The sequence below is a fragment of the Oryx dammah genome, unplaced genomic scaffold (genome assembly GCF_014754425.2).
Source record: "Oryx dammah isolate SB20612 unplaced genomic scaffold, SCBI_Odam_1.1 HiC_scaffold_29, whole genome shotgun sequence".
Taxonomy (NCBI): domain Eukaryota; kingdom Metazoa; phylum Chordata; class Mammalia; order Artiodactyla; family Bovidae; genus Oryx; species Oryx dammah.
The window spans coordinates 37,488,898-37,513,112 of record NW_024070213.1 but is presented as its reverse complement, the minus strand read 5'-3'; the positions used below and the strand labels follow the sequence as shown (position 1 = coordinate 37,513,112).

General features: G+C 37.4%; 1 protein-coding gene across 3 annotated transcripts in view; it reads right to left on the bottom strand.

Moving 5' to 3' along the window:
* CCDC91 (coiled-coil domain containing 91) overlaps window positions 1-24,215 on the bottom strand; it is a 400,877-nt gene that overhangs the window by 26,089 nt on the left and 350,573 nt on the right. The window lies entirely within an intron of this gene.

The following is a 24,215-nucleotide window of genomic DNA, read 5'->3' as shown; positions in this document are numbered from 1 at the left end:
TTTAATCCAGGAAATCTGATTCAAAACCACACATTTCTAATCATATACTATTCTTACTAAAATGAAAAGTAAACCTATGCCATGCTACTATGTTAAAGTTAAAAGACTTTCCAATAAAATGGGACAATCCAGTAATGGTAAAGAAAACAAGAAAAGACAAAGAATCTTCTCTTTCTTTCTTTAAATATCTGTAGGGAATTTGCAAATCAGAATTGGTGGTGTTTTGGGTAGAAATTTCATAAGTTGATGGTTCATAGCCCAGAGATATTTGTGAGGCTGGTATAAAAGCTCTTATACGACTTGTTTCTATTTCAACCACTTACTTTTCTTGTCAAATAAATAACAATGATCATTTGTAGTTGCTTTTTATACATCCAAAAGCAAATGGTTGTAAACTAGAATTCTTACAGAAATAGCCATGTCAATTAATAAAAATTCTTATTTCTCACCTATACTTGTATTTTTATATTTATATTGACAAGGGAGAAAAGTTCAGAAGAAAACCTGGCACAGTGTCTTAAGTGTAATCCACCTTCCCCAAGCATCTTTACAATGCATTACAACTAGGAAGTAAGATGAACAAAGGTGGGAGGATAATTTTATTTCTTAAAAAAGTTATCCATAAGTGCATACTGCATTTGAGATGCACCTAAAATATCATATAAAGTATCACACAGTCCCAAGACATCTGCTCTTTCTCCATTACAGTGTACTGAGTACGCCATTAATTAAGGCAATGCAGCCAATATAGTAAAACTTTCTTTTTGTTTTAATGCGAACAAATTCAGCCAATACACTGAAACTCTTTCTTCTTGTGTTCTGATGTAAACAAATGACGTTATACAAGGAAATAGAAGGATCAAGTAATCTAAATGGTGTGTGGTAAAACAAATGCAGACTATTATCATAGAGAAATTCCATAGGTATGACCTATCCAAATGGCTTACCACCTCATTTACTATATAGGTATCACTACGCTTGGATGAAAGAAGATAGTTTTGCTGATATATATCTAGATTTCTGTAAGTAAAAGACACTATGGAGTTTAAAGTCTTCAGGAAATGCCAAGATAGTGACTCTGAATATAACCATATATATTAAATATATGTTAAATGTTAAGTATGCTAAACTAAATATCAAATCATATGCTCTGAGTAGAAGTTGGTCTTACTAATTTTTCTATGAAAATCTAGCAGTCAAAAGCTATATGGGATCAGAGGAGAGAAGCAGAGAGAATGTTTCCTAATTCATTCTACGTGGCCAACATTACTCTAATACCAACACCAAACAAAGACATGAACAGAAAACTACAGACGTCTCTCATGAACACAGATGAAAAAACCCTTGATAAAATGCTAGCAAATCAACCCAAAAAAGTATAAAAAGAATTATATGCAATGACAAAGTAGGTTTTATCTCAAGTATGCAAGGCTAGTTCAACATTCAAAAATTAAGTAATCATCACATCAACAAGATAAATAAGAAAAACCACATGATCATATAAATAGATGCAGAAAATGACTTGACAAAATCTAACACACACAATAAAATCCCTCAGCAAACTAGGAAGGAGGGAAACTTTCTTAACTTCATAGAGACTATTCACAAAAAACCTTGAGCTAACATTATACTTTAGGTGATAAATTCAAAGCTTTCCCACTAAGATCAGGTGCAAGGCAAGGATGTCCTCTCTTAACCATCCTTTCAACATCATAACAGAAGTCCTTGCTAATGCAATAAGCCAAGAAAGCAAAATAAAAGCTATACAGATTGAAAGGAAGATAAAAATATTTGTTTTATAATAAAGATGGAATGATAAATAGATGGCAAACATACATATGAAGAGATGCTCAACATCATATGCCTTCAGAGAAGTACATATTAAAATGACATACCCCTACACACCTATTAGAATGACCAAAATCTGGAAAATTTACATCTGTAAATGCTAGTGAGGATGTGGAGCAACTCTCATTCACTGCTGGTGGAAATGCAAAATGGTCCAGCCACTTTGGAAAACAATTTGGTGGTTTCTTATAAAACTAAACATATGCTTACTATAGGGTTCAGAAATTGTGCTCCCTGGTATTTACCAAAGGAGTTGAAAATTTATGTCCATACATAAAAACCTAAATATGAATGTTTATAGCAGCTTTCTTCATAACTGCCCAAATTTGGGAACAACTATGATGTCGCCCAACAGGTGAATGGGTAAACTGTAGTATATCCAGACAATGAAATATTATTCAGCACAAAAAAGAAATGAGTGATCAAACCATGAAAAGCCATGGAGGAAAGTTAAGTGCCTGTGCTGTGTGCTAAGTAGCTTCAGTCATGTCTGACTCTTTGCAACCCCAGGGCCTGTAGTCTGCCAAGTTACTCTGTTCATGGGGTTCTTCAGGCAAGAATACTGGAGTGGTTTGCCATTCCCTTCTACAGGGGATCTTCTTGACCCAGGGACGGAACCTGCATCTCTCATGTCTCTTGCACTGGAAGGCAACATTCTTTACCACTAGCGGCACCTGGGAAGCCATAAATACCTAATAATAAGAGAAAGAAGCCAATCTGAAGAGCTTACATATGATTCCAATTATATGACATTTTGGAAAAGGAAAAACCACAGACAGTAAAAAGATCACTGGTTGTCGGGGTGGAGTAGGAGGTGTTGAATAGGCAGAGCACAAAGGATTTTTAGGACAGTAAACATAAACTGTATGATGTTATAGGGTGGCAGGTCATGAGTTTGATCCCTGTATGATGTTATAATGCCGGGATGCGGGTTCGATCCCTGCGTCGGGAAGATCCCCTGGAGGAGGGCATGGCAACTCAGTATTCTTGCTTGGAGAATCACCACAGACAGAGGAGACTGGTAGGCTACAGTCCATAGGGTCACAAAGAGTCGGACATGACTGAAGTGACTTAGCATGCATATATCATTATATATTTGTCAAAACTTATGGAATGTACAATACAAAGGATGAATCCTAGTCTAAACTGGATTCTGAGTGACTGTGATGTGTTAATATGTGTTCACCAGTTGTAACAAATGTACTAACCTGTGGGGGACGCTGATAACAAGGGAGATGGTGCATCTCTGGGGGCAGAGAGTATATGGTAAATCTCTGTATCGTCCTCTCAATTTTGTTATAAACCTAAAACTACTAAAAAGATAAATCTATATAGTCCTTCATTTATTCAAAGAAAACACTGAAGTATATTTTAAAATTTATGTTGAGTATATATATATATAAGTACAATTTTTAACAAAAAAGTAGACCTTTCAGTGATTGGAGAGCTTTACATAAAAATGAATTATGTGTCCAGAATTACCTATGTTGTGAGCTGAGAGAGAAATGAGAAAATGCAGGGATACTGTTTAGGGAGGAAGACCACTACACTAATGCAGATATTAGAGACCTCTGCAGAAGTAATCTTCCTCAGAGGTGGCATTAAAGCTGGGATTGACAAGAGTTCATTAGTTCATAAATTACTCCCCAAATTACCAATCTAGTATTCATATTTTAAGGAATATTGAACCACAGTTAAGAAAAGACATGTTTGGAGTCTTGCTCAGTTAAAGTCAACAGAAGAATTGAGTTCTTTGGGGGAGTGTTACGAATAGATTTTACATGTATCCTGTAGATAGGAAACAAAGTCACAACTGGTTGGTTTGAATCAGGGACCATGTGGAGCAATCATCAAAAAGAGGGATGAAGTCCTGGAAAGCAAAGAAAGCTGACTGGCATTTCATTTCCTTGCGGGACTTCATCCCACTATTTGATGATCACTCCACAAGGTTCCTTGTACTAAAACTGTTGTTACACAAAAAGAATTGTACAAAGTTGTACAAAATATTGATTTCATCAGGTAAATTTAGTAGTTTCAAAAGAAGTCTCAAAAGTAGAATGGAAAATAAGTACTGACAATTTTGATCATCACTCTTATTTTACAGATGAGGAAATTAGAACATCAAAGAGTTCTGTATCTGAGGACTGGCAGTAAACTATATTCAGAACATACAAGCTCTTGGCTCCAGAGTCTAAACTCATACTGTCGTGCTGAATTAATGTCCAATACTTTGTGATAGAAGATGAATATTTAATGAAAACAGTATTTGTGGGGAGGTTATCTTTTTAAATCAACTTTAGTAAATTGTATAGGGAGAATAAATAATAGTGTAAAGGACTATTCAGATTCTAAAATACATGAAAGTGAAGTCGCTCAGTCGTGTCCGAATCTTTGCGACCGCATGGCCTGTAGCTTGCCAGGCTCTTCCATCCATGGATTTTTCCAGGCAAGGATACGGGAGTGGGTTGCCATTTCCTTCTCCAAGGGAATCTTCCCGACCAAAAGATCAAACCAGGTATCCTGCACTGCAGGCAGACTCTTTACCATCTGAGCCACCAGGGATGCATTGTTGCTAACATACATAAAAGTACAGGAAAAATGAAGAAAACATTTAATTAGAAAATTATTACAAGATATCTACACATGCTGAAGACTACAAAGTACTTCTGTTGTCCAAATCAAATAGTGAAGCTGTTGGGAGGGTTAAGGAAACACATTTCAAAAAAAGTTTGGAAAAAAAATCACAGCCAAGCAACATTTCAAAATCTGGTTCTCATTATTTGGCTATTTAATCCAAAAAAGGTAAATGGCGGGGGGGGGCACTATGAATGAATGAATAAATAAATAAATAAATAAATATTAAGGGTCACGTCAGTGGCTAAATTTTCTGTATTCTTGTCATTACAAAGGGAACCACATAATTTTAAGTTACATCCACCTCAAAATAGTCTTTGGTAATGCAAAAAGGTAAAGTATTAGTAGAATTGAGCAGTGTGTTTATCAGATAATCAAAATATCAAAATGATAGTTATCAACAACAACCACTTAAAGTGTGACTTACTAGAAAATTGACATAAATTACTTGATTAAAGAATAAAGCCACAAAAATTAATTTTGAAGAAAATATTTAAAACAGTTTATATTTTATAGGCAAGCAAACTATTGATAGAAAATGAAGTGAACAAACTTAATGTAAAAATAAGGATTGTTTTGGAAACTTGCTCCTAATTAAGAGATTGCAGGTGCCTGATTTTGAGTATGAATAAGCCAGGTGCAATTTCACAACTCTTAAAAAGTGAAAAAGAGACTCAATGAAAATATTTTAAAATAGAATTTTACTATAATTAAAAGCTCATTTAAAAAGTATATAAGCATACTCTTCTCTAAAATCTGGAAATTTTACATTGTTCTTCCTCTCTCTTTAAACTTTTATATTCACCCAGTGTTCCCTACCGTTTTTATCCTAGCAATATATGTTATGCTCAACAGTGACTACTCCATTTTACTTCTCTGAAAATATGCATTTAAAAATTAAAATTCATTGAGTCTTTTCAGAGTTTAAATTACAATTTCTGAAGTCCTTTCACTGTTAGGTCATCAGAGATAACATTAATTAAGGACTGCTCAATTGTAAGTCCATGATAGCATTTGATAGAGATCAGTCACACCTTAATGTAAATCACTTTTTTCAGTTTTCTTTTAGGCAAACACTTCAAACTTCACTTTCTAACCATCTTCTTGTTGCGCATTTTGCTTCAAGCATCCTGTCTTTCTTACATATTCTCAAATACAACCAAGCAGTCTTCTACATCAGCCCACTGCTCTTGGTATTTTATCTGGAATGTTCTTCTCCTAGACAGTTGCATGACTTGATCACTCTCTATATTCATGTCTATTCTTCAATGCCAACTCAGTTCATCACTGAGGCCTGCTCTCATTCACTTTAAAAGAGCACCCCTGCTCTTCATCTGCATCAATAACTCCTGATCCTTCTTCATGACATTTATCATCCCCAAATATTATCAGTTCAGTCGCTCAAGTCCTGCCCAGCTCTTTGCAACCCTGTGGACTGCAGCATGCCACTTCCCTGTCCATCACCAACTGCCAGAGCCTGCTCAAACTCATATCCATCAAGTCGGTGATGTTATCCAACCATCTAATCCTCTGCCAACTCCTTCTCCCTCCTGCCTTCAATCTTTCCCAGCATCAGGGACTTTTCAAATGAGTCAGTTCTTTGCATCAAGTGGCCAAAGTATTGTAGCTTCAGCTTCAGTATCAGTCCTTCCAATGAATATTCAGGACTGATTTCCTTTAGGATTGACTGGTTTGATCTCCTTGCTGTCCAAGGGACTCTTAAGAGTTGTCTCCAACACCACAGTTCAAAAGCATCAATTCTTTGGCACTCAGCTTTCTTTATAGTCCAACTCTCACATCTATACATGACTGCTGGAAAAACCATAGCTTTGACTAGATGGACCTTTGTCAGCAAAGTAATGTCTCTGCTTCTCAATATGCTGTCTAGGTTGGTCATAGTTTTTCTTCCAAGGAGTAAGTGTCTTTTAATTTCATGGCTGCAGTCACCATCTGCAGTGATTTTGGAGCCCTCAAAAGTAGTCTTTCACTGTTTCCATTGTTTCCCCATCTATTTCCCATTAAGTGATGGGACCAGATGCCATATCTTAGTTTTTTGAATGTTGAGTTTTAAGCCCACTCTGCTCTTTCACTTTCATTAAGAGGCTCTTTAGTTCTTCTTTGCTTTCTGCCATAAGGGTGGTGTCATTTGTGTATCTGGGGTTATTGATATTTCTCCCAGCAATCTTGATTCCAGCTTGATTCCACCAAAATATACATGTACTTATACATGTACTTACTGTCAGTCTCATACCCCATTAAAATGTAAGCTCCCTAGAAAATCCTAAGGAAAATAGGGATTCTTATATATTTACTTTTGTATCTACAATGTCTAAAATAGTACCTGGCATACGAGGTGTTGACTAAATGTTTGATGAATTTATTGAATAAAGAACAAAAAGAGAAAAAAATACTCATTTATTTTAGCAGTTACAGTTTAGAAAAAAATACTGTCATACATTTTCAAAATTTTTAAGATTTTAATATTTAGAAGTGGCCCAGTACCAGTTATTAATATCATCATTATAAAACAAATTATCATAAAACTTAGTGATATAAAACAACCATTGATCATGCTCATAAATTCTGTGAGTTAGGAACTGGAATATGGTACAGCTGGACAGCTTATTTTTCCTTAATGTTTGGGACTTCAGCTGGAAAACTTGAAGGCCAGGAGCTAGCACACCTGAGGACTCAATCACTCTCATATCTGATGGTTGATGCTGGTCCCCCCATATAGGCTACTTTCAATTTTGTCACTGCTAGGTGGCCAGATTTCACAAGTTAGTGTTTCAAGAAAGAAAAGATATAGGTGGTAGCCTTATTGCCTTATCTAGCCTTGAAATTACATAGTGTCATATCCATTACGGGCTTCCTAGGTAGCCCCAGTGGTAAAGAATCCACCTGCCAAATGCAGGAGATATAAGAGATGCGGGTTTGATCCCTGGGTCAGGAAGATCCCCTGGGTGGGGGCAGGCATGGCAACCCACTCCAGTATTCTTGACTGGGAAATCCCATGGACAGAGGAGCATGGCAAGCTACAGTCCATAGGATCACAAGGAGTCAGACACAACTGAAGCGATTTAGCATGCACAGATGCATATCCACCACATTCTATTTGCTGAGGCATTCGCAAAGTTCAGCCCCAGACTGAGGGGAGTGACAGTTGGCCTGGAAACACTACTGTGGCCTTTTTTGATGAATATAACCCACCACAGGTCCTACCTGGATGCTATTTTTATCATGCTCAATTTCTTGAGGGTGTTACTTCTACCTCCAGTTCAGGTGACTGTTGAAGGAAGTAAACATTTACCTAAGTTACAAGAGGTATCGTAGGCCTCAGAATTGTGTTCAGGAAGAATAACTTCAATCTTTATCAGACTAAAAACACAGGAAAAATCAAGGTCAAGAAATAAATATGGAGGATGAGGCAAATAGTGATGGGATAATATATTCAAGAGACAAATTACTTTCCTCATTGGTTTATTTCCACAAATCACTTGCAACTGAACTTGCCTTTCTCTTTAAAAAGTTTTAACAACATCCTCAAAAACATACCTATCATACCATATCTCCTTGAAAACTACGCCCTTGCCTACACATATGTTTCTGTCCCCACTATCTACTTGCCTTCCTTAGCAAATAGAAAACAAGAAGGGAACCAGGTGCTTGTACTCATCTTACCCTATTAACTTTACAGCCCATTCTTAGTCCTGTGGGTTTATATTGCTCTGTGAGTTGAGCAGCATGAAAATGCTCCCGAAGCCTCAATGTAAATTGTTTCTAATCCTATAGAAACTGCAAAACACACCCAGATAATGGGTAGGAAACTGAGCTAAAGAACTCTCTACGGCCCCAATACCACTGTCAGTTTTGGTACTGACTTCATTGGTCAGCATCTTTCTCTAAACATGACACGGATCAAACGGGAAACCAAAACTCCAGCCTTTTCCGGCTGGACACTCAAGTCAAACCTGTTTTAGCCAAAGAGGATTCTGAGTACACTTTTAAAATGCAAAGAACAAGGGTTGAAATAATGGACATATAAAAAACAGACAACAGTCTATTTAAACTTGTTTTCTCTTTTTAAAACTAAGATATAATCAATATATCATATATTTAAACAAATCAGGATATAGCAGGAAGCAGAATCTCTCCTAACACACCTCCCAGAGAAGATCGATCACTTTTTCCTTTTGTTTATTAAAATATATTTTATAGTATAATACTCACACAGAGGCATACAGCAAAATATGTTTATATATACAGGATCATATGATCCAGGAGGTTTTACAACCATATCAATAAATGTAGATTTCCTTTAGCAGACACATGATATTCTATCATAATATAATTCATCTAATGAGTCCCCTGTGGATGGACATTTGCTGCTGCTGCTGCTAAGTCGCCTCAGTCGTGTCCGATTCTGTGCGACACCATAGACAACGGTCCACCAGGCTCCCCCGTCCCTGGGATTCTCCAGGCAAGAACACTGGAGTGGGTTGCCATTTCCTTCTCCAATGCATGAAAATGAAAAGTGAAACTGAGGTCGCTCAGTCGTGTCCGACTCTTCACGACCCCATGGACTGTAGCCTACCAGGCTTTTCAGTCCATGGGATTTTCCAGGCAAGAGTACTGGAGTGGGATGCCATCGCCTTCTCCAGGATGGACATTTAGGTTGATTCTAACTTTGAAACTACCAAAAAATAGAACTCTACTTGGGTGACTATGTGCCAAGGGATATTTAACAAAACACATTTTCAAATGTGGTAGGGACTGAGTGTTAAACTTTCTGTAGTAGCTTACAGGGCAGTTGAAAGGGAAGAGAAGCTTGTTTAAAGATGTATACATGTAAGATGATACTCTACTTCACAAATCAGAAAAGTTAACCTGTTAAGATATGTTGGTAGTAACAGGGCTTAGGGCTTAACTCTTGTTAATGAGTCCCTTGGGAAAATATAAACACTCTGCCGAATTCGAATCATGTCTGTGCACCACATTCGTGTCTTCAGCTCAAGCTTCTGGCGCTCCAGCCTGCAATTGAGGCTTTGCATCAGATGCCAAACTAAACATTTGGGAACAAGAATTGTAATGACCTTCTGTTTATGTTTGTTTGCTCTAAGTAATTTACAAACATATAACATGAGGCAAAACATATAACATGAAAAATTAGGATGGGGAAATAACTCTAAGAAACAGGAAACTGGATAACTTTCAAAGCATTTTCTTGGATAGGATATTCATATATTATTCAGAGCACCTAATTAATTGTCAGTGTCGATCAGCATGGCCTCTGAAACAGAGAAAGAGGAGGGGGATACATGAATTCTATTCAGACATTAGTGAAAAATACAAAAAGTTAAAATTACGTGAATGCATGAGATAAGAGCAGAACATAGACTCTTTCCAATTCACTTTCCATATCTCCATGTCTGGTGAAGTTTGCATGACTGACTAATAGCTATTCTAGTGAAGCCACAACAGACTGATTATTGCTATTGTTTTTTTAATCATGAACTTTTTTTATACAATTAAACCCTTCCTCCTTCTCTATTTTAAGAAGGGAAAATAACTGTCTGCCCCTGAAGGCTTTCATATGAAACATGGCAAAGCACACTGGGGATGGTGTAAAAAGGACTTTGACATGTTTAGCATGAAATACTCCAGTGTCTGAAGACTATTCTCTTCTTAAAATGTCAGATTATTCTCAAAGGGCCTAGATGAGTCTGTGGGCTTATTAAAAGAATGTGCTAACATCTCCTCCATTTGTCTTTACAATGTAAGTTCCTAAGGAAGAAGTTTCCTTTTTGGGGGAGTAGCAGTGACTGGAAGGAGGCCGGGGTGTCTGAGATGCTGGCAGTTTTCTGCTTGACTAACGTTCTGGTTACATAAGTGTGCTTCCTTTGTGAAAATTCATTGAGTGGTAGCCTTAGAATTTACATTAAACTAAAATAAAAGGTTTTTATAAAGAGAAGCAGCTGAGTAGATACAGCTTCATCTACTCTAGTTAATTTCTCTTGATATTTAAAAAATATTAATGGGCTATTATTGATAATCAGCACAACCAAATCAAAAGACAGTCTTCTCTACACTGATGAAACAGCTAATTTTACATTACTGTGAATCACTTTGTTATGCACTTCCTAAGTACAAATTTTTCTTAACTGAGAGGGTGATGCAATCAAGAGCTAACATATGCTTTCATTACTTTCATCAGCATAATTATCATAATACTGTCTGAAATAAAATATTCAATTTACTCTAAATATTGACAGTAAAGACTAACTAAGCACTTGTAATGTGCCAGGTGTCAGGCTCTGAGCTAAGTGGGTTACATGCTCACTACCGTTTAATTATTTAAAAAGTAGGAGCTTTCTTGCTGAGAAACACCATTCTAAGGTGGCACATTCTGAACAGTCAGTAAGATTAGCTATTACTTGCACAGAATTTACCTTCCGTTATCGTTTGGAGGTTCTTTCACTTTTTCAAGCATAGCTGAGGATCTATAATATGCCAGGCAAGGTTCTAAACAATGCTGCAGCCTTAAGTTTCTATTTCTCCAACTCACCTCTTTGGGGGAATGATGGAGGACATACTTCTGGGAGAAGTTTTGACAATGATCCTGTGAATATCTTTGAATGTTATAGCATATCTGGGACTCAACAAAGAAAAGCACAGAGTAACAGGGGAAAGCAATTACAAGGAAGCTTTCCATACTTCAGCATGCTTAAATAATCGCTTCACTATAGATGAGATTTATCTGCCAATCAATAGCCATTCTGTGGTACCTATTCTCCTTAGTATCACTCAATTTGTCATTTATTGTTTGCCAATTACTCCATGTGATAACAACCAATTCAATCAGTTCATAAACTCTATGAGAATGGGGGTAACTGGACCACCAGGGAATTGCCTCTTTATATACCAGGGGCTGGCAAATATTTTTTGCAGAAGTCTAGACAGTAAATATTTCAGGCTTTTCAGGCCATATGTCTCAGTCATAATTATTCACCTCTGCTCTTGTATCACACAAACAGCCATAGATAATATGCAAACAAATGGACGTAGCTATGTTCCAATAAAACTTTATTAAGAATAGGCAGCAAGCTGATCATGTTTGGCAAACCCCTGCTTTATCCCACACTATCTTTTAGAGTGCTAGACAGCTAGCTGGCCTCAGAAAATACATCTGGTTTGATAGAGCCAAGGGCATTGAAAAAGGGAATGCAGAAAATGGGGAGGAACTGGGGTTAATTCTGAGTTCTCTATATTTACATTCCTTCTGCTGTTATTCTGGATTATACTTCTTCCTCTTTGAAATCAGATTCTAGAGCTTTAGAGAATATTATTTCTACTGATTTAAGGAAATCACATTAGGGAAAGAAAAAAAATCTGACAAGAAATTCAAATTGATCCGGGAGTATAAATTCGGCCAGTGTAGTATCTTTTCCCTTGCAAGTAGGAAACAGTCATCTGTCGATAGGCAGGAAAATCCAATAGGGAAAAAAGGCCCTATTCATAAAAGAATGCATCACAGAAACTCAAATATGGGTGGTCCAACCAGGCCACAGCGGTTGGCAGTGGGATTTAAGAAACAAGATTGACACAAGATGTTAAGTACTGAAATCCATCTAGTCACAAACACATGTATTTTTAATGCCATTCAAAGCTATTTCCATAAAATTAAAGAATGGAGGCAACTGCACTGAAAACAGTATGAAAAATCTTAGAATGCCATAGAACTAAGAACCTTTATTATTTTCTCATGGCCAAAAAGCATATTCATCTGCCAGTAACAAGTAATGCTCATGGCTCAGTGGAGACAGAAGACTGATTGCAGCAGAAAATGACAGGAAGGGACCACAGCACCCTTTTTTTTTCCAACATAAAATTGACATATGAGATGCAGACACATTGAAGGCACCCTTCGTAAAACAAAGTTAGCAAAATAAGTATGGGTTTTTCTCAGACCTTACTGAATAGAACAACTACTTCAGTAAGAGGAATCACTGCTGGCTCAGTCCCTGCTGTGACCATCACTCATTTATTCAGCAAAAATTTACTGAATGCCTGAAAAATAGGGTATCTACTGGAACATTTGGCTTTTTTTCTTTTAAAGCACATCATTATTCTTTAGGGGAAACAGGACCATTTAAAACAGTAGGATCATTTCAGTTAGTCTTAAGTGCTAAGAGAAAAAGAATAAGTCCTGGGTAGGGGTGCAGGGGATGAGGCATGGCAGGTGTGGAGAAGAATGTATGGAGTGATTTTAGCTAGAATGGCTAAGGGATGGTCTTTCTGAAAAGATAACATTTAGGAGACCTTTGGAAGATTTCAAGTGTTATAACGTGATGATCAGATTTACGCTTTGAGAAGACAGATCTGGGACGCTGGATGGACAATACGGTGCAGCGAGGAAAGGGGCAAAGGAACAGAAGCAGGCCTGGTCTGACGACACAGCTGTGGAGATGGGGGAGACACTGCAGCATATCTGGCCTGCTGAAGACGCCATCAGCTGGGATTAGAGAGGAGAGATGGAGAGGAGCTGAAAACTTGAGGAAATCTGCATTATTTTGAAGTCTTGGAAATCTATGTGAACTGGGGAAAGAGGAAGACTCCCAGTATTTTGGTTTGAGTGACTGCCATTTACTAAGATGAGAAAGACCTCGGAAGGAGAAAACCTGGTAGAAGACAGGTGGTAGAAATCAAGAATCCCTTCCCTTTTAGACATACTGAGGCTTTCTTCCCAGCCCATGTCCTAAGGTAGACCTCACAAGACAGGCAGTCTGCATGTTGTGTTCGTCTGGGGTGAAAAATAATTACCTCATCTTTCTTCACATTATCCAAAGAATTATGCACATCAAACAGGTTCAATAGATTTATGAAACAAGTCATTATCCAACTAGTTATCAAAGTCTAATTTTGTGAATGGAATTAGAAAATTTGTTAAGAAGCATGACAAGCTTTCACAGAAACCATTTTTTCTGTTTCCGGTCTAAACACCAACTTCATCCTCTCAGACTTCAAGATTCAACCCATGGTGGCTAAATATTTTCATTTGGATAATACCTAGCTACTTATTCTTTTATACAAGACTACTGGTGGATTTAATATACTTATGTATACCGTTTGCTAAAAAGTCTTTTTTGGTGGTCTTTTAACCTCTGAGAGATTTCATTTGAGTGTTAATTCTTCCCAATGGGGTACAGTCTGATGGTCTGTAATAAGGAATCTTGCCTTTAACTAGCCAGAGGGCTGGTATGTAAGCCAAACTAATCCAGTCAGATGCTTCCTCGAATTTACACACACACACATACACACACAGAATATAGTTAGTTTTGTCTCCAGTTTGCTTTTCTTAAGTTGTGACACCACTGTTAATGTTGTTGCCTCTGAATTTCCAAAGATGACTTGTTTCTTTTGCCCATTTCTAAGTCTAAGGTACAGCCTTTCAACAATTCTCCAAGCTTTGGATACCCTTTCAACAAACTCCCTTATTCCAAAGTTAGCCTGATTCAGTTGTATTGCTTGTAACCAAAGAACTGTGCAGATATATAGGTGCTGTATATCACACCAGCACCAAACACCAAAGAGATAATTTAATTAATATGTGATTATCAGATACAAATATGATTTAGTTAATTTTCTCTGCCTTCAGAAATATGTTTAATCATTGATTTGCCTTTTGGTTTTAGCCTTATTACATATTTATGCACAGTGAAATCTATATAAGTCTTGAAGACTATTTACCTAAAGAAAATTTTCCTGTGGAGCAAAGGTGCTGTTTAAGCAGTCATCTCTGTTTGCTCTCCGTTGGAGCACTTCTTGGTAGGACTTCAAGAAATACAAGGCAAATGAAAAGAAACTGCATGTCTGATTGACGTCTGATTGCCTGGGTCCATAATTCTATAGGCTCACCTGAGATCTTAAATAAGAATCTTTTCAGATATAGAGCCTTTCATTATTTTTGGCTTTCCTTATGTGTCTTGGATGTGGTTGCTCTTTGGGTATAGCCCTGGGTCAGACTCTGTTGTGGTAAATCTGAATCTGCAATTACTGGCATTGGGGTTGGAGGCGAGGACTGCAGCAGGAGTGTGCAGCATGTTTCTTAAACAAGGAAAGAAATGAATAATCACTTTGGTTTATGCTTTACAGATGCTTTGATTCATTTCATTTTTCACTGTGGGAAGATAGAATGGCAATTCTCTGAGTTGCTATCGTGTTCGCTTCCCAGAATAACTCTTCCAAGGCCATGCTTCCATCAGCTGTGTTGTTATATGAAGAAGCCAATAAAATGGCACTTCACTGCAGGGCACAAAAATGCATTCTTTTCCATAATCTGGTATATAAAGTTCAGTGCTCCATTAGCGTTTCCCACATCCCAGATCATCTGATTCAGTAACAATTCTTTAAGCAAAGAAATCTAGAAAAACTAAATACGTGGATAAGAAAATCAAAGACTCTTGATCCTTGCTGAATAATTAAGCCAAATGTCATCTTTTTTCTTTAAAGATAAAATGGGGAAAGAAGCCCATTAGCAGATGCTGCAATGAGTACCACTTCTTATTTTCAGTAACACTGAAGCAGCTTTTCCCAGTTATGATGCCTGTAATTTAAGTTGTCCTATGGTCCCATCACTTCATGGGAAATAGATGGAGAAACAGTGGAAACAGTGTCAGACTTTATTTTGGGGGGCTCCAAAATCACTGCAGATGGTGACTGCAGCCATGAAATTAAAAGACACTTACTCCCGGGAAGGAAAGTTATGACCAACCTAGACAGCATATTGAAAAGCAGAGACATCACTTTGCCAACAAAGGTCCGTCTAGTCAAGGCTATGGTTTTTCCAGTGGTCATGTATGGATATGAGAGTTGGACTATGAAGAAAGCTGAGCGCTGAAGAATTGATGCTTTTGAACTCTGGTGTTGGAGAAGACTCTTGAGAGTCCCTTGGACTTCAAGGAGATCCAACCAGTCCATTCTGAAGGAGATCAGTCCTGGGTGTACTTTGAAAGGAATGATGCTAAAGCTGAAACTCCAGTACTCTGGCCACCTCATGCGAAGAGTTGACTCATTGGAAAAGACTCTGATGCTGGGAAGGATTGGGGACAGGAGGAGAAGGGGACGACAAAGGATGAGATGGCTGGATGGCATCACCGACTTGATGGACATGAGTTTGAGTGAACTCCGGGAGTTGGTGATGGACAGGGAGGCCTGGCGTGCTGCAATTCACGGGGTCGCAAAGAGTCGGACACACTGAGCGACTGAACTGAACTGATGGCACAGTGGTAAAGAACTCATCTGCCAAAGCAGGAGATGTGGGTTTGATCCCTGGTCTAGGAGGGTCTCCTGGAGTAGGAAATGGCAACCCGCTGTGTATTCTTGCCTGAAAAGTTCCATGGACAGAGGAGCCTGGTGGGCTACACTCCATAGGGTTGCAAAGAGTAGGACATGACTGAGCGACTAAATAACATACACGGTACTATTACCCATTTGTCACCTTGCAAGTTTCTAAAACAGAAATGGCAACTCCAAAATGATCTCTGCCGATTAAGTTATAGCTACAGAGGAGCTGTTTTTCTGGCAAACTTCATTTGTCAGTTACTGGCCAGACAGTAATTTTTCTTGACCTATAAACGATGAATGAAAGATATGCATAAGAATCTTTTAAGTGACATAAGCATTTCATCACATACAGTTTAATAACTGGCTCAAAACTTTCCTGTGGGGAAAAAACCTTACAGAAGACATGAAAATATTTCATGATTATATAATTTATTTCTTTTCCTAGGAAATATTTTATTTCCTTGTAGTAAAGAAGCAATTGATCCAGGGTGGTTTTTTGATTATTCTTTCTTCTCAGTTGTACACCTTTTCTTCCTCAACCTACTAGCTGGCAATTCAAAGTTCTCAGAGAAGTATAAGGAACATAGTTGTAAGAGATTTCAACATATTATGGCTGATACTGAATGTATATACATAATAGAACTCATCAATCAATAATCTTTTCAATACCTAAAGTGACATTTTCAACACCAATTCTTTTCATAATAACCTTACTCATAGTAAGAATTCAGGTACTTTTAAATCACAATCAAATTTTGCAATTTATACCCTAGTTCAAAACATGCTACGAGATTTAGAATACATGAATTTCAGCCATGAAAGCAGAGGAAATGTTCTTCAGTATATGGCTGCACCTGTTCATTCTTTCCCTCCTCCCAAGGGGATCAGAAAAAGAGGGATTTCAGTGACTCCCACTTTCTCTACATGAAACTCTACTAGTTCCTTCTCACCAGAGATGCACTGAATGCTAACTACTTTTATTAAACTACATGATTTTAAACTTTTCTCCTTAAAGAGATTGCCATTTTTCAGTTTGAATACAATTAAGCTATACTCTGCTGCTGTTGCCGCTAAGTCGCTTCAGTCGTGTCCGACTCTGTGCGACCCCATAGATGGCAGCCCACCAGGCTCCCCCGTCCCTGGGATTCTCCAGGCAAGAACACTGGAGTGGGTTGCCATTTCCTTCTCCAATGCATGAAAATAAAAAGTGAAAGTGATGTCACTCAGTGGTGTCCAACTCTTAGCGACCCCGTGGACTGCAGCCTACCAGGCTACTCTGTCCATGGATTTTCCAGGCAAGAGTACTGGAGTGTGCTGCCATTGCCTTCTCTGAAGCTATACACACTACCTTATATATTTTGCTACTTTTGAGAATTTTCCTTGTCCTTTGTTTAAATCAGAGATTACTGGATTGCAGCTAAGAAAACAAGCAATATGATTTCTTTGAAATAATGCTGGATGTGTCAATCCTTTACAGGAAGTGGCCCTTCATCACAACGCTGCTGACAAACAATGTCCAGTTCAGATGACAAGTTGATGTCTAAGTAGAGCATTTCTGTGGTGTAAACTTGTTGGAAAAACATGAAAAATTACTGAAATAGCTTATCCTTCATGACAGTTTAAGGTCTTTAACGGGGAAGGCTCGAAGAAGTCTACAGCTGACTGATGGACTATTGAATACTTTTACATATAGGGACCTATGGAATTCTGCCTTCATTTAAGAAAAATGGACAGAAGAATGCCAAGTTTTTTCTGATAATTCATAAATGATAACAAAGAAAATAATTTTAAAAATTTTCCTAAACTAGTTAAGGAAATTTGTCTATTTAAATATAGTGAGTCAATATAAACTTCATTTTAGTGGCCTTCAGTCTCTTCACTGTACTCTCATATTAGTAATTTAACTGTGACTTGATGCTTTTTTTCTTTCACTTTTTTACTTACTCTAAACTCAAACATTCTTTTTTGTCCTTCAGACTGTGTGCAACAGACAAATGAAAAACAGTGGCTTAAACAAGAATTTATTATTTAATGCATCAAGGCCTGGGGGTATTACAGGGCAGAGCTGGTAAAGAGTCCAGAAACCAGACTATTTTTCTCCACACCTATCTTCAGTTCAGTTCAGTCATTCAGTCATGTCTGACTCTTTGCAACTCCATGGACTGCAGCACACCAGGCTTCCCTGTCTATCACCAACTCTTGCTCAAACTCATATCCATCGAGTCAAGGGTGCCATTCAACTATCATCCTCTGTCGTCCCCTTCTCCTCTTGCCTTCACTCTTTCCCAGCATCAGGGTCTTTTCCAATGAGTCAGTTCTTCACATCAGGTGGCCAAAGTATTGCAGCTTCAGCTTCAGCATCAGTCCTTCCAATGAATACTCAGGACTGATTTCATTTAGGATGGACTGGCTGGATCTCCTTGCAGTCCAAGGGACTCTCAAGGATCTTCTCCAACACCACAGTTCAAAAGCATCAATTCTTCAGTGCTCAGCTTTCTTTATAGTCCAACTCTCATATCCATATGTGACTACTGGAAAAACCATAGCTTTGACTATATGGACCTTTTTGGTAAATTAATATCTCTGCTTTTTATTATGCTGTCTATCTTCAGCATATATATTTTTCCCTTTGGTTATAAGATGTCAATTGCACCTTCAGGCATTAGCCTATGCTCTACGTGGGGGAAAAAAAAGAGGAAGGATGTGCAAAACACACACTTGCCAAAGGGGTCTGTCCCTTTTTACCAGGAAAACAATAGCTCTCTTAAAACTCTCACACAATAGACTCCCTTTGGCACCACAGTGCCTAGAATTAGGTTACATGGCCATTCAAGGCTTGTAGAGGAATTTGAAGAGTTGTGTGTTTGTCACAAATCATTAAAGTGCTACCTTAAATAACCTTGGCATTCTATTAGTAGGAAGAAGGGGAGATTTTATATTATATGGGGAACTGGTACTGTTGGTCACAGTTCTATAAGGTTAGACGAAGAACTAGTCTCTAATAGTCTTTTCTGTTACATTTCACTCTTTCCTGATGGTCCTTTTTCTGAAGGCTCAGAGCAATGACAGGCAGAGTTAAGTATTACAACAATCCTGTACTGCCTCATATAATGCATTAATTTTTAAATATATCTTTTGACAGATCATCTCATAAGCCCTTGAAAATAAGGGCAAATTTTATATTACTTGTGCATCATATAAATATGGTATTTAATTTATTGATGAATTTACTCATGAGTTCTACCTCAATCCTGTTTTCTAGAAAAGTAAACTATAGTTTATCACTTTAGAAGTTATTTCATTTGCAATAGCATGGATGGACTTGAAAACATTATGCTAAATGAAATAAGCCAGACAAAGAAAGACATTTGTACAGAAACAGAAAAGACCCCAAATAGCCAAAGTGACTTTGAAAACGAAAAGAAGAGCTGAAGTAATCAGGGCTCCCTGACATAAGACTATATGATAAAGCTACAATAATCAAGACAGTATACTGGCACAAAAACAGAACTATAGCTCAATGGAACAGAATAGAAGGCCCAGAGATAAAACCATACACCTGTCGTCACCGAATCTATGACAAAGATGGCAAGAACATACAATGGAGAAAAGACAGTCTCTTCTATAAGTGGTGCTGGGAAAACCACATGGCTACATGTAATGGAATGAAATTAGAACACTTCCTAACAACATATACAAAACTAAATTCAAAATGGATTAAGTACTTAATTGTAAGTCTAGACACAATAAAACTCTTAGAGGAAAACATAGGCAGAACACTCTTTGATATAAACAACTCTTTGATAGCAACACGATCTTTATTTTTTTTTTTTTGACCCACCTCCTAATGAAACAAAAGTAAACAAGTGGGATCTATTTAAACTTAAAAGTTCTTGTGCAACAAAACTATAAACAAAAAGACATCCCTTAGTATAGGAGAAAATATTTGTAAAAAATGAGCAACTACAAGGGTTTAATCTTCAAAATATACAAACAGCTCATATAGCTTAATATATAATAATAATAATAAAAATAACCCAATCGAAAAATGGAGGAGGACCCAGAGGGATGGTACAGGGAGGGAGATGGTGGGGGGGCGGGGCAGTGGGAGGTGTTCAGGATGGGGAACACCTGTGGCAGATTCATGTTGATGTATGGCAAAACCAATACAATATTGTAAAGTAATCAGCCTCCAATTAGAATAAATAAATTAAAAAAAAAGACGTTCTAAATATACATTTCTGCAAAGAAGACTACAGATGGCTAAAAAGCACATGAAAAGATGCTCAATATTACTAATTATTAGAGAAATGCAAATTGAAACTACATACAATGAGGTATCATCTCACACTGCTCAGAACAGCCATCATCAAAAAAACTACAAACAATAAATGCTGGACAGGGTGGGGAGAAAAGAGAAGTCTCCTACACCTTTTGGTGGGAATGTAAACTAGTATAGCCGCTATGGAGAACAGTTCTTTAAAACACAACCTAAGAGGTTCCTTAAAAAACTAAAATAAGTCAGAAAGAGAAAGATAAATATTGTATTCTAGCACACAAATACGGAAATCTAGAAAAATGGTACTGAAGAATTTATTTACAGGGCAGCAATGGAGAAAAAGGCATAGAGAATAGACTTATGGACATGGGGAGAGGTAAGGAGAGAGTGAGATGTATGGAAAGAGTAACATGAAAACTTACATTACCATACGTAAAATAGATAGCCAACGGGAATTTGCTGTATGGCTCAGGAAACTCAAACAGGGGCTCTGTATCAATCTAGAGGGGTGGTAACGGGCAGGAGATGAGAGGGAGGTTCAAAAGGGAGGGCATATATGTGTATCTATGGCTGATTCATGTTGAAGTTTGACAGAAAACAACAAAATTCTGTAAAGCAATTATTCTTCAATTAAAACAATTTTTTTAAAGATTAAAAAAAACAAAATTAAACTAGAACTACCATATAACTTAGCAATCCAACTTCTGGGTATATACCTGGAGAAAACCGTAATTCAAAAAGATAATGCACCCCAAAGTTCACTGCAGTACTATTTACAATAGCCAGGACATGGAAGAAATCTAAATGTCCATCAACAGAGGAATGGATAAAGAAAATGTGGTATACATATACAATGGAATTTACCCAGCCAAAAAACAAAAAAAAGAACAAAATAATGCCATTTGTAGCAACATGGATGGACCTAGAGATTGTCATACTCAGTGAAGTCAGTCAGACACAGAAAGGCATATATCATCTATTATTGCTTATACATGGAACCTAAAACATGGGTGCTAAGTTGCTTCAGTTGTATCCGATTCTTTGCAACCCTATGGGCTGTAGCCCACCAGGCTCCTCTGTCCATAGATTCTCCAGGCAAGAATACTGGAGTGGGTTGCCATACCCTTCTCCAGGGGATTTTCCTGACCTAGGGATCAAACCCACGTTTTTCACTTCTCTTGCATTGGCAAGTGGGTTCTTTACCACAAGTGCCACCTGCGAAGGGTACAATGAACTTATTTACAAAATAGAAGTAAAGTCATGGATGTACAAAACCAAGTCATGGTTACCAGAGGATAAGAGGCAGAGGGATTAACTGGGAAACTGGGATTGACATATGCACACTACTACATATAAAATAGATTAACTAATACAAACTTGCTTTATACCACAAGGAACTCTACTCAATACTCCATATTAGCGGGCTACAGTCCCTGGATTACAAAGAGTCGGACACAACTGAGTAACTGACACACACATACACATAAAAGGAATATAACTTAGAATTCTGAATCACTATGCTGGATACCTGAAACATAATTTTGTCCATCAATTATACCTCAAAAAAAAAAAAATTTCATTCTGGACTACTCCACAAGCAATCTAGCTATTTTCTGAAATGCTACTCTTCCTTAAGCTCCTAGCTTTCCTATCAACATTAAAGCAATAAAATAAACAAATGTAACAAATATTCTTTTTTTTTTACACTGAAGCTCTTAGGGAGCAAAGTATATTTTAAAATAACTTTAAATATAGCACTAAAATAACGGTGGCACAAATGAATTGTGACATCTTTGTTACATCTCTTTCCATCTTGTTTCTCCCTGTCAAATATTCTCTTCCAATTTAAAATGAGAGAACAAACTGAATAGCTAACTTTCTCAACAAAAGCATGAAAGTGGTTTTCTCACTACACTACCTAGTTAAAAAAGTTTTTATGGGAATCTTGTCTTAGACATGAGTGTGGAGAAAACCAGTGATCTAAAATAGAAACACTTTACCACCAAGTAATGTTTTTTATTAATTATGAACATATATTGTATTTTTACTAACATATTATGCATAATATGAAATACACAATTTTTTAAAAAGTGAGATTCATACAATTGAACAATGTTTCACTATACTTGAAAATATTGGTTTAGTATACTGCAATACAGCAATCTGGCTCTAGATATCATATATTTTTGTACTTGGTTTTAATGGCTGTCATAGCTGAAAAAGATGCCTCAAAATGATATGTGGGTCAAATCTGAAACAATGCATAGTTAACTGTACTTACTAAAATCAAGATTCTCAGTTTTCAATTTCACCCATGGGTTCAATTTAGTAACAATTCAAAAATACTGAATGCAGTATTAGATGATAGCAAAAACCTATGAGAAAGTTGTAATATTTCTCTGTTCTGTTTGGTGTTCTTAAGAGATAAGAAAAGAAACAGGGGACCAGGTCACAAGGATCATATATGATGTTGCAACGACTGACTTTTAGAATGAGATGGAAAATTTTACCTTGGAGAACAAAATGAAGCAGAGCAAAGGCTAACAGAGTTTTGACAAGAGAACACACTGGTCACAGCAAACACCCTCTTCCAACAACACAAGAAATAACTCTACACATGGACATCACCAGATGGTCAATATTGAAATCAGACTGATTATATTCTTTGCAGCCAAAGATTCAGAGGCTCTATACAGTCAGCAAAAACAAGACTGGGAGCTGACTGTGGCTCAGATCATGAACTCCTTATTGCTGAATTCAGACTCAAATTGAAGAAAGTAGGGAAAACTACTAAGACCACTCAGGTATGATCTAAATCAAATCCCTTATGATTATACAGTGGAAGTGACAAATAGATTCGAGGAATTAGATTTGATAGAGTGCTTGAAGAACTATGGATGGAGTTTTGTGACACTGTACGTGAGGCTGTGATCAAGACAATCCCCAAGAAAAAGAAACTCAAAAAGGCAAAATGGTTGTACAAGGAGGCTTTACTAATAGCTGAAAAAAAAAGAGAAGCTAAAGGCAAAAGAGACAAGGAAAGATATATCCATTTGAATGCAGAGTTCCAAAGAATAGCAAGGAGGGATAAGAAAGCCTTCCTCAGTGATCAATGCAAACAAATACAGGAAAAAAAATGAACAGGAAAGACTAGAGATCTCTTCAAGAAAATTAGAGATACCAAGGGAACATTTCATGCAAAGATGGGCACAATAAAGGACAGAAATGGTACGGACCTAATAGAAGCAGAAGATATTAAGAAGAGGTGGCAAGAATACACAGAAGAACTGTACAAAAAAGATCTTCATGACCCAGATAACCATGATGGTGTGATCACTCACCTAGAGCCAGACATCCTGGAATGTGAAGTCAAGTGGGCCTTAGGAAGCATCTCTACAAACAAAGCTAGTGAAGGTGATGAAATTCCAGCTGAGCTATTTCAAGTCCTAAAAGATGATGCTATTAAAGTGCTGCACTCAATATGCCAGCAAATTTGGAAAACTCAGCTATGGCCACAGGACTGGAAAAGGTCAGTTTTCATTCCAATCCCAAAGAAAGGCAATGCCAAAGAATGCTCAAACTACTGTACAATTGTACTCATCTCACACACTAGCAAAGTAATGCTCAAAATTTGCCAAGCCAGGCTCCTATAGTACGCGAACCATGAACTTCCAGATGTTTTAGATGGATTTAGAAAACATAGACGAACCAGAAATTAAACTGCCAACATCCACTGGATCATAGAAAAAGCAAAAGAGTTTGAGAAAAACATCTACTTCTGCTTCACTGACTATGCCAAAACCTTCGACTATGTGGATCACAACAAACCATGGAAAATTCTTCAAGAGATGGGACTACCAGACCACTTGACCTGCCTCCTGAGAAATCTGCATGCAGGTCAAGAAGCAACAGTTAGAACTGGACATGGAACAACACTGTTTCCAATTGGGAAAACAGTACATCAAGGCTGTATATTGTTACCCTGCTTATTTAACTTATATGCAGAGTATGTCATGTGAAATGCCAGGCTGGATGAATCACAAGCTGGAATCAAGATTGCCAGGAGAAATATCAAGAACCTCAGACACAGATGACACCACCCTTACGGCAG